The sequence below is a fragment of the Schistocerca cancellata genome, chromosome 3 (assembly GCF_023864275.1).
Source record: "Schistocerca cancellata isolate TAMUIC-IGC-003103 chromosome 3, iqSchCanc2.1, whole genome shotgun sequence".
Lineage (NCBI taxonomy): Eukaryota > Metazoa > Arthropoda > Insecta > Orthoptera > Acrididae > Schistocerca > Schistocerca cancellata.
Genome location: NC_064628.1, coordinates 296,752,395 through 296,762,762, shown reverse-complemented (window position 1 = coordinate 296,762,762; position 10,368 = coordinate 296,752,395).

Here is a 10,368-nt window from a genome sequence, read left to right as displayed (position 1 = left end):
AAAGTCCCCTGCGCGTGTTTTATTTTATTAAGCTACCCACTGCTCTCTTCCTACACAGTAAATTTAATTTTTGGATTGATGATGTGTACAGCCAGACATACAACTTCCCTTTATCACACATCAATGCTACGACGGTATCCTCCACATGTCGGTGCCACTTATTCTGTTTTTTGTTGACTCTGTAAAGTGCGTGTAGGTCAATAATCTCAGTATACAAGTTAACGACAGCTGGATTAAGAGGGCTGCCATGTACACTGAAAATGCAAAGAAAGTGATACACCCGTCTAATATCGTGTAGGGCCCCCACTAGCACGCAGAAGTGCCGCAACACGACGTGGCATGGACCCAACTAATGTCTGAAATAGTGCTGGAGGGAATTGACGCCATAAATCCTGCAGGAATATCCATAAATCCGTAAGAGTACGATGGGGTGTTATAAGTTGCAGCATTAGAAAATTGTAGCGAAATGCAGGAAGATCTGCAGCGGATAGGCACTTGGTGCAGGGAGTGGCAACTGACCCTTAACATAGATAAATGTAATGTATTGCGAATACATAGAAAGAAGGATCCTTTATTGTATGATTATATGATAGCGGAACAAACACTGGTAGCAGTTACTTCTGCAAAATATCTGGGAGTATGCGTGCGGAACGATTTGAAGTGGAATGATCACATAAAATTAATTGTTTGTAAGGCGGGTACCAGGTTGAGATTAATTGGGAGAGTCCTTAGAAAATGTAGTCCATCAACAAAGGAGGTGGCTTACAAAACACTCGTTCGACCTATACTTGAGTATTGATCATCAGTGTGGGATCCGTACCAGATCGGGTTGATGGAGGAGATAGAGAAGATCCAAAGAAGAGCGGCGCGTTTCGTCACAGGGTTATTTGGTAAGCGTGATAGCGTTACGGAGATGTTTACCAAACTCAAGTGGCAGACTCTGCAAGAGAGGCGCTCTGCATCGCGGTGTAGCTTGCTGTCCAGGTTTCGAAAGGGTGCGTTTCTGGATGAGGTATCGAATATATTGCTTCCCCCTACTTATACCTCCCGAGGAGATCACGAATGTAAAATTAGGGAGATTCGAACGCGCACGGAGGCTTTCAGGCAGTCGTTCTTCCCGCGAACCATACGCGACTGGAACAGAAAAGGGAGTTAATGACAGTGGCACGTAAAGTACCCTCCGCCACACACCGTTGGGTGGCTTGCGGAGTATAAATGTAGATGTAGATGTAGAAATCCCACGGAATAGCACTTTGCAAAGGGTAAATTGATTTATGAGTTGTCCCCACACCCGTACGCGTCCATCCGCTCGATACTATTTGAAACGAGACTCTTCCGACCAGGCAACATGTTTCCAGTCATCAACAGTCCAATGTCGGTGTTGACGGGCCAGGTGACGCGTAAAGCTTTGTGTCATTCAGTCATCAAGGGTACACGAGTGGGCTTTCGACTCCAAAGCCGATATCGATCACGTTCCGTTGAACGGTTCGCGCGCTGATACTGGTTGATGGTTTAGCCTATAAGTGTGCAATAATTTGCGCAAGGGTTGAACTTCCGTCAAGTTGAACGATTCTCATCAGTCACCGTTGATCCGGTTCTTGCAGGATCTTTTCGCGACCGCAGCGATGTCGGAAATATATATATATATATATATATATATATATATATATATATATATATATATATTACTGGATTCCTGATATTTACGATACACTCGCGAAATGGTCGTACGGGAAAATCCTCACTTCATCGCTCCATCGGAGATACTCGTGCGCCGACAATTACATCACGTTCAAACTCACTTAAATCTTAATAATCTGCCATTGTAGCAGCAGCAACTGATCTAACAACTGCACCAGACAATTGTCTTATACAGGCATTGCCGACTGCAGCGTCGTGTTCTGCCTGTTTACATACACTGTGTGATCAGAAGTATCCGGACACCCCCAAAAACATTCGTTTTGCATATTAGGTGCAATGTGCTGCCACCTGTTGCCTGGTACTGCATATCAGTGACCTCGGTAGTCATTAGACATCGTGAGAGAGCAGAAAGGGGCGCTCCGCGGAACTCACGGACTTCGAACGTGGTCAGGTGATTGGATGTCACTTGTGTCATACGTCTGTACGCGAGATTTCCACACGTCTAAACATCCCTATGTGCACTGTTTCCTATGCGAGTGTGAAGTGGAAACTTGAAGGGACACATACAGCACAAACGCTTACAGGCCGAAGTAGTCTGTTGACTGACAGATACCGCTGACTGTTGAAGATGGTCGTAATGTGTAATAGGCAGACATCTATCCAGACCATCGCACATGAATTCCAAATTGCATCAGCATCCACTGCAAGTACTATGACAGTTATGCGGGAGGTGAGAAAACACGGATTAAATGGTCGAGCGGCTGCTCATAAGCCACTCATCACGCTAGTAAACGCCAAACGACGCCTCGCCTGGTGTATGGGACATAAACATTGGACGACTGAACAGTGGAAAAACGTTGTATGGAGTGAAGAATCACGGTACACAATGTGGCGATCCGATGGCAGGATGTGGGTATGGAGAATGCCCGGTGAACGTCATCTACCAGCGTGTGTAGTGCAAACAGTAACATTGAAACGTCCCCTTAGAAAAATTATTGAATTACTGTGCTGATAAGTCTCTTACATTATTTGATTTTCAAACCGCTGAGCAAAACTGAACGTACTCAGAAATTTCGCTCTTTACCTATTCTATCAACACCAAACTGACACACAATATTTTTTAGCGCAACGCAATCTGACTTTCAATAATCCCTACAAAAGAATGATCCTGACTAACATTAACTATACCTTTCACAAATCACTTACCTCGCAAAAATCTTCGTTACTCGAACTACTGCAATACAGCGAGCGCCACTACTGCCAGCTAAATAAAAGATTCAAACAACTGAAGGCACTAACTACTGATTGGCATAGTTAGCAAATGAAAGATTTTGATAGAGAACAAACAATGTATTTACCTTAATAGTGTTCAAAGGTCATAATATATATAGCAGTTCATGACAGCCATACTTACAAATGTACTGTTTCTGATGGACACACGTCCAGATCATCCGCTCTCAAAAATCCGCCATCTCACTTCCCCACATCCACCACTGCTGGCGGCTCACCTCCAACTGTGTAATGCTACGCGCTGTTAACATCCAGCTGCCCAACACTACAATAGCAATTATTGCAACAATACCGATCAGCCTCGGACTGCACACAGCGCAATCAGTGATTTTCATACAGAGCGCTACGTGGCGTTACCAATAAAAAAACCTAAACAGCCTACTTACATAGCCCCCATGCTCCCCACAAAAAATTTTACAAATTGTTTTGGGCAGTGGCCAATACAGATTTGAAAAATTTTTTCATAGTTACAATAACAAAGATATAAAATGCACACACTTACCGATACTATGTTGGTCAAAAGCTAAAATTTTCTCACAGTCCATAAAGACAGTCCTGATCGTTCATCACAGTAAAATTGCAGTGGTTTTTTTTTTTCTCAAAGTCTGAGCAGTAAAAGAGAATGCACACGGAAGTAGTGGATTTCCAAGCAGTCTTGAAGAAGTAGTGTTGCCCTTCCAACGGAAAGACAGTGCTGACTCTTGACATGCAGACAGGTAATAGGTCACAACAGAGCAAACCCACCGCAGAGTCAGTCGAAGTTTTGAAGAATATTGGTAGGTAGGTCATCGCAGAACAGACCCACTGTAGTCCTGGTAGAGATTACGGTATTGGTGGGCCACCAGAGGTGCAGACCCACTGCAGTCCTTGTAGAAATAATGGTATTGGTGGGCCATCAAAGATGCAGACCCACTGTAGTCCTTGTAGAGACGGCCAGCAGCCATCTGTAGCAACTGTGCAGGTGCACAATCACCATCGAAGAGTCTTGCGGACAATATAGCAAGTCCATAAACCACCACTTGTGCACTCACAAAAAATTTGATTGAAATGTCCTTAGAACCAGCAATGCTGTTGTCCAGTCCCTTGCTGAATTATTAACACACGTGCAAACACTAACAGTCCCAACTTCTCACATATTGTGCATTACTATGAGCAACAGAAACGTGTGCAGTGAAATGTAACTTAATTTGAAGAACTGGTGTCTATACAATTATAAATTTACAACATAAGAATACAATTACAAAGGTACAAAATACATCATTATAGAACATAATAGTACAGATAACTTTGGTAGTAATACAGGCTTTACAAAAGAATAGAAATAGACATATACATCAGTGTTACAGGAATTATGACATAAGTAAATAAATAAAATAATGAGAAGAGTTTTCGAAACATTAATTTCACACATGAGCATCGAAACAGAACAGAATTAATACTGTCTATAAACATCTTTACAAAGAAAATAACATATTATTAATGCAAATTATATTTGAGGAGAACAGTATTCCTCATAATAGTGAATGTAGCTGAGTATTAGAAAAGTTCTACAACATAAGTCTTACCTGATAAACACATAAAGACAGGAAGAACACAAATACACAAGAGTGCACAAACACATAGCAGAATAACAAAGGAGAAAAGGACAGGTTTTTTTTCAGTGTAACATTTGGTACTGCAGTCCAACCCCAAATTTCATTCCATATATCTTTCGTCTTATTTCAACATTTGTTTCCACCAAAAAAAAAAAAAAATCCTATCCAAGCATGCTTTCTGTATTTATATGCTCACATATTTCTTACCTCATTATTTATTTTCCATTATCTTACCTCATCATTTATTTCCAAGAAAATCCTACCTAAACCTTTGTCCCTAAACCCTACTTTTTTGTTCGTATCCTCTTTCAATATACTTTTTTGGCCAAACCATTTTCTTATAGCTTGTCAATGCATTTCTTCCAATTCTTCACAACTCGTTTTCCTATAAAGCCTACCTCATCTTAAGCTGACTTAAATCTACTGAGCTCAGATGCTAAACTGAGGGACGAGGCAATGCAGCAGCACAAAACAATTAACACAAACAGCAATGACAAAAACATGCAAATTGGCAAAGCAAGCAGCAGTATATCTAAATTAGCAAAGCAAATGCAACATTACAACTAATATGTGCCAATGTGCAGCAACAAGAAAAATAAATCAGTTGTAAAACTGGCTTAACAGAGTAATACAAAGTGAAATTCAGTAGCACTATGCCTGGCAAACAGCAGCAGCAAATGCAATAACTTATATCTAAACATGACAAAGCTCAAGCAGAAAAATATTACACTAAAAATGGCCATGTTTAATACCTATGTCACATCTTAACACTAGAATGATGCATCACGATAAGTTATTCTAGCAGATAAGTTACCAAATCGTAAAAAAAAAATTATTTATGCAATTCCTGTGAAGGGAAATGTCTATTTGTGCTCTCTTTTCTAAGAAAGTACATCATAAACGTATTCTTTACTGGGTCTGTAGACAGAAAATAGTGATATTAGTACATCTATTAAATTTTATTTTAATCAATGCTGCAGTGCAACTAGAAACTAGATATTAAACAAAATGAGCAATCTCTCAACTAGAAAGACAATAGATGTAAAATGTTTCTCATCATTTCATTAGGCATTTTAGTAAATATCATAAATTAAGAGCTCCACAGTGTCATCGTATGTTTTCAAGTTCGAGCGTGTCGTATTTGCGATGCTTTCTACAAAGAAATGTCAATAGCGAGGATAATGGCCTCTTTTTTTTCCACCTAATGGCTTTCTTTTTTCAGACGACTATCTCTCAACTGGGCGCCCAAAACGCATTACGTCACGGTCACTTACCTTTCTTACCGAAATATTTACGTCAGCAGTTTCCGCTACAGTGACAGTCTCATATAAAAATTTCACAGGTCGAGAATTATCGTTACATATCGTTACATATGTGTAGAAACAAAATCCTGTAAATATAACAGTGTCCAAAAAATTTTCGCCGGCATTGTGATACATTCACGCATTTAGCCTACACACATTTCACAACTCTTAAAGTACGATCCTTTTTCACAAACCAGAGTCCCTAACTTCTATTCATTATTCATATACATATAAACACATAATCTCATTCCTCATATATGGTAGCATCATCTTATTGATCATAAACATACCTCAACAGCATAATACACATCGTCATCGTAATAATATCTTAAAAACTCAGCCAAATCTCAAAAACGTCGTAGCTTTCTGCAATAATTTCAAAACCTAAAAAAAAATTCTCTGCTCATTTCAATAGTGTCATCTACCTCCAACGTACTTTAAAAATCATGATCTCATTCCAAATACATCATTCAAAGATCTCATAGTATTACAATGCTTCCGAAAAAATATGAACAGTTCACAAAGTAGACAAATACAATTTCATAAGTGTGAAGTTATCCAACTGTGTAATTGCGTAAACATGTGTCACTGACGTAGTAAAAAAATGTTTGTTTCTCTGTTAAATAATCAGATAGTGTGTAATTCTGTGTTAGAGAAATATGGTACCGATGTGTATAAGTTGTATAAGCAAATACCACATTAGGTTGGGCTCCTTGTGCTTGCCAAACACATGGTACACAAAGTAAGCGTGTACCCCCTCAGGATTAATGTGATTATACCCTCAGGTGTTACAGATTACAGCAATGGAATGAAATGTATCACGGAAAACCTTTGTATCATTGTAATTCAAAAATCTTTAAAAATAAATGTTTTAAGTACAAAATTAATCATTCAATTACGTGTCCTTTAGCGCTAAATGTGCGTCTTGCTATAAGATAATTCTGTGGAAGTGTCGTAGTTATCGTCCTCCGAAAGCTAAGTTCAGCAGAAGTCAGTGTACTTACCTCATGATAAACAAAAGTGAAATGCTTTGCGTATAGATATTGTAGTTATTATGCTTATTGCCGTGATGAAGAAAGTACTGTACTGTAACGTATTGTTGTGCTACGGAAAAGGCTGTCTCACTGTAGCTATACCACAAAAGTTACTACTAAAACATGTTTTACTTTCCAGAATAATACATAAAAACTGTGCAGATATAAAACAGATACACCGCAAAGGCAACAATGTAAATTGTGTCACACATTAGTAGCGTCGTGATATAATCGTGTAGCTGTCAAAGAAACCAAATACTAAGTCATCTTTAATCTCACAGAAAGTACTTCAGATAAAGAATGTCTTTTCAACCTCGTAAACCAAAATGTTGCCTTAAAGTCTCATTAGCAGTATATGTTCTAAGTATGTAAGCCTTATAGTCGTTACATAATCGTGTAATTAACAAGCAAGAATGTACACACACAATAACACCGTGTCCTCTGTTCACTATAACAATGCTTTCGTAATTTCTGTTTAAATAAGTTCTCTTGGTTCTTGACTGGATATTTAACTTCAAACAATGTAGCGTGTTAACAGATTCTAAGTCTGACAATGCATACTAGTAATGTAAAGTGAAAAATTTTATAGCAAAGACTAAGTTTAAAAAACAGATTATCTCTCAATAAACGGTTTTACATGTGAAATGTGGTGCAATCCTTTACTCTTCCTAGTACGCAGAGTTTCAACATCAACGCAATTATCACGTGGTATACGTCGGATACTGTAAGGTCCATTGTAAATAAGAAAGAATTTGTGACTCAAGTGTTCCTTCTTATGTGACAATGAATGAGCTTTAATGAGAACTTTCTGACCAATATATAATTTCTTTGCATTTGCTTTACCGTGTAGTTTTTCACCTTTTATCTGCTGCAGATTTTATATTTTTAATAGCCAAATCAATTACGTCTTTGTGTCGAAGTTTACGTATATTCGGAAAAGGTACAAGCTCTCTGATTCTGTTCGGAGGTTCTTCATTCTTCAGTACAAGAATAGGTGGTAAAGCAGAGGAGTCATGAGGCATTTCTTTCAGCACGTTTTGAAATAAGTGTAAATATCTGTCCCATTACTGATGCTTTCTGTGACAATAAAGTCTGCAAAGCTTATTGATTTCTTTCATAATCCGTTCAGACGGGTTACAACGTGGTGAGTTCAATGAACTAAAAACAGGTTTGATTTTATGATTCCGAAGCATGCGTGACCAAACAGCAGATCTGAATTACGGTCCGTTATCTGAAATGACTTTACTAACGTGTCCAACGTCACGTAAGAAATTAGACCGTCCATTGGCTTTACGTAACGGTGTGAAAGAAAGAAATTTAGAAGTAAGTTCAACAGCGACTAGAACGTACGAAAATCCATTCGATGTTCTGACAAGGGGCCCCAGGAGATCAACAGCAGCAAATTCTTTTAATTTAGAAGGAATGATAGGAAACAACGGAGTACGATGTGAGATGGTAGATGGTTTAGCTACTTGACAAAGTTTACAAATAGACAAGACTCTTCGAATTCTCTTTTCCATAGTGTTAAAATAACAAGTCGTCCGAAGAATATGATAACATTTTCGTGGACCAAAATGTGCATAGCTGAAATGAATGTACCAAATGAGCTTATTAACAAAATCGTCTGGAATGCAAAGTACCCATAGCTTGTCATCAACAGTGCAGCGTTTGAAGAGTATGTTGTTTCTAACCAGATAATAATGCCGAATCTGAGTGTGTGTCTTTTCATGCCATTTACTTTTGATGTCTTTCCAAATCGGATCTTTATCTTGTTCATGAGCAATGTCCTTTAAAGATGTGGAGATGAAGTTTTCAAAGGCGACTTTCTGAATGTAAAGAACACTGAAATTTTTCTCGAAGTTGCCTTCTGTGTTACTTTTCTCAAGCCCAGCCGGTGCGGGTGACAGTGCGTCCGCAACAATGTTCTCCTTGCCGGGAATGTAGACTATTGTGAAGTGGAATTCTTGAAGAAACAATGCCCAACGTTTTAACCTGTCATGATTTAATTTTGAACACATAAGAAATTGTAATGCACAATGATCACTGTATACTTTTACGTGCTTACCAGAAAGAAAGAAACGGAATTTGTTAAATGCCCAAACGATAGCTAAAGCTCCTAATTCAGTAATGGAATAATTTTTTTCAGATTTTGTTAGCACTCGGCTAGCAAAAGCAATGGTTTCCTGAACAGTAGCGTCATTTTCTATGGCTTCTTGAAATAAATGGGCACCAAGACTGACTTTAGAAGAATCCGTGCTAAGGCAGAAATCTTGTGACAGATCTGGATGAGCTAGTATTGCCGCGTTAAGTAGCGATTCTTTCAAAGAATTGAATTCCAACTGTGCTTGTTCGTCCCAGTTCCCAATAGTATTTTTTCCAGTGAGAGAACAAAGTTTTGGTGTAACTAGAATTTTCATATTCAGAAAACGACAGTAAAAATTTACGAGACCTAGAAAACTGCAGACTTGTTTTTTTGTGGATGGAACTGGAATGGCTCTGATTGCTTCTAACTTTTCAGGATCCGGCTGAATGCCTTCAGAAGAAATAATATGTCCCAAAAACTTCACCTTTGTCCTACCGAATTCAGACTTTTCCAAGTTAACTGTAATTCCAGATTCTGCAAAAATATGTATCACGCTGTTGAGGATGCGATTATGTTGTTCCCATGAGGCTTCTGATATCAGAATATCGTCCACATATAAGGTGATGTGACGTTTTAAGAACTCAGGTAATATGGAATTTAGCCCACGAATGAATGCTGCCGAAGAAATGTTCAAACCAAAAGGAAGTTTCCGATGCTGATAACAAACGCCGAAACAAAGGAAAGCTGTGTATTTTCTACATTCTGGATGAAGTTCGATTTGATAAAAGCTGGATCTGAGATCAATAGAAGACAATACTTTTACACCATTAAAATTTTGAAGAAGTTCTTCCAACGTTTGCGGCCTGTCTGTTTCAGGAATGATGATAGTATTGATTTGTCTCGAATCTAAGACAAGCCTGATCGATACATTTTTCTTCTGAACAACATGTAATGGATTGTTGTATGAGCTTACTGCAGGCACAATAATGTCCTCGTCAAGCATAGATTGTATTTCTGTTCTAACACGGTCCCTATAATGTGCCGGAATTATGTATGGTCTAACACAAAATTTAGTATGCTCACGAACATGAAATTGGTATTGAAATCCCTTGATTGTTCCTGTTCTGTGAGTAAAAACTGTGGAATGTGCTTGTAAAATCTCAAAAAGGTCCTGCCTATCAGTGTCATTACTATTCTCAATTGTTTGAATTTTATTCTGAATTAACTCATTAGTATCAAATACGCCGTCGATATCATCCCTGTCAGTACTTGCAGAGTGATTGCTAGTGTCAAGTTCCGTCGAAAATTCCGAACTTTTGTCTAACAGGAGGTAAAGCCGATTAATTTCCTCGTCATGGTTTGAGAGCCAATCTTCAAATTTCAAAGCTATTGAATTACCTTCTTCCTCTAAACTTATTTCA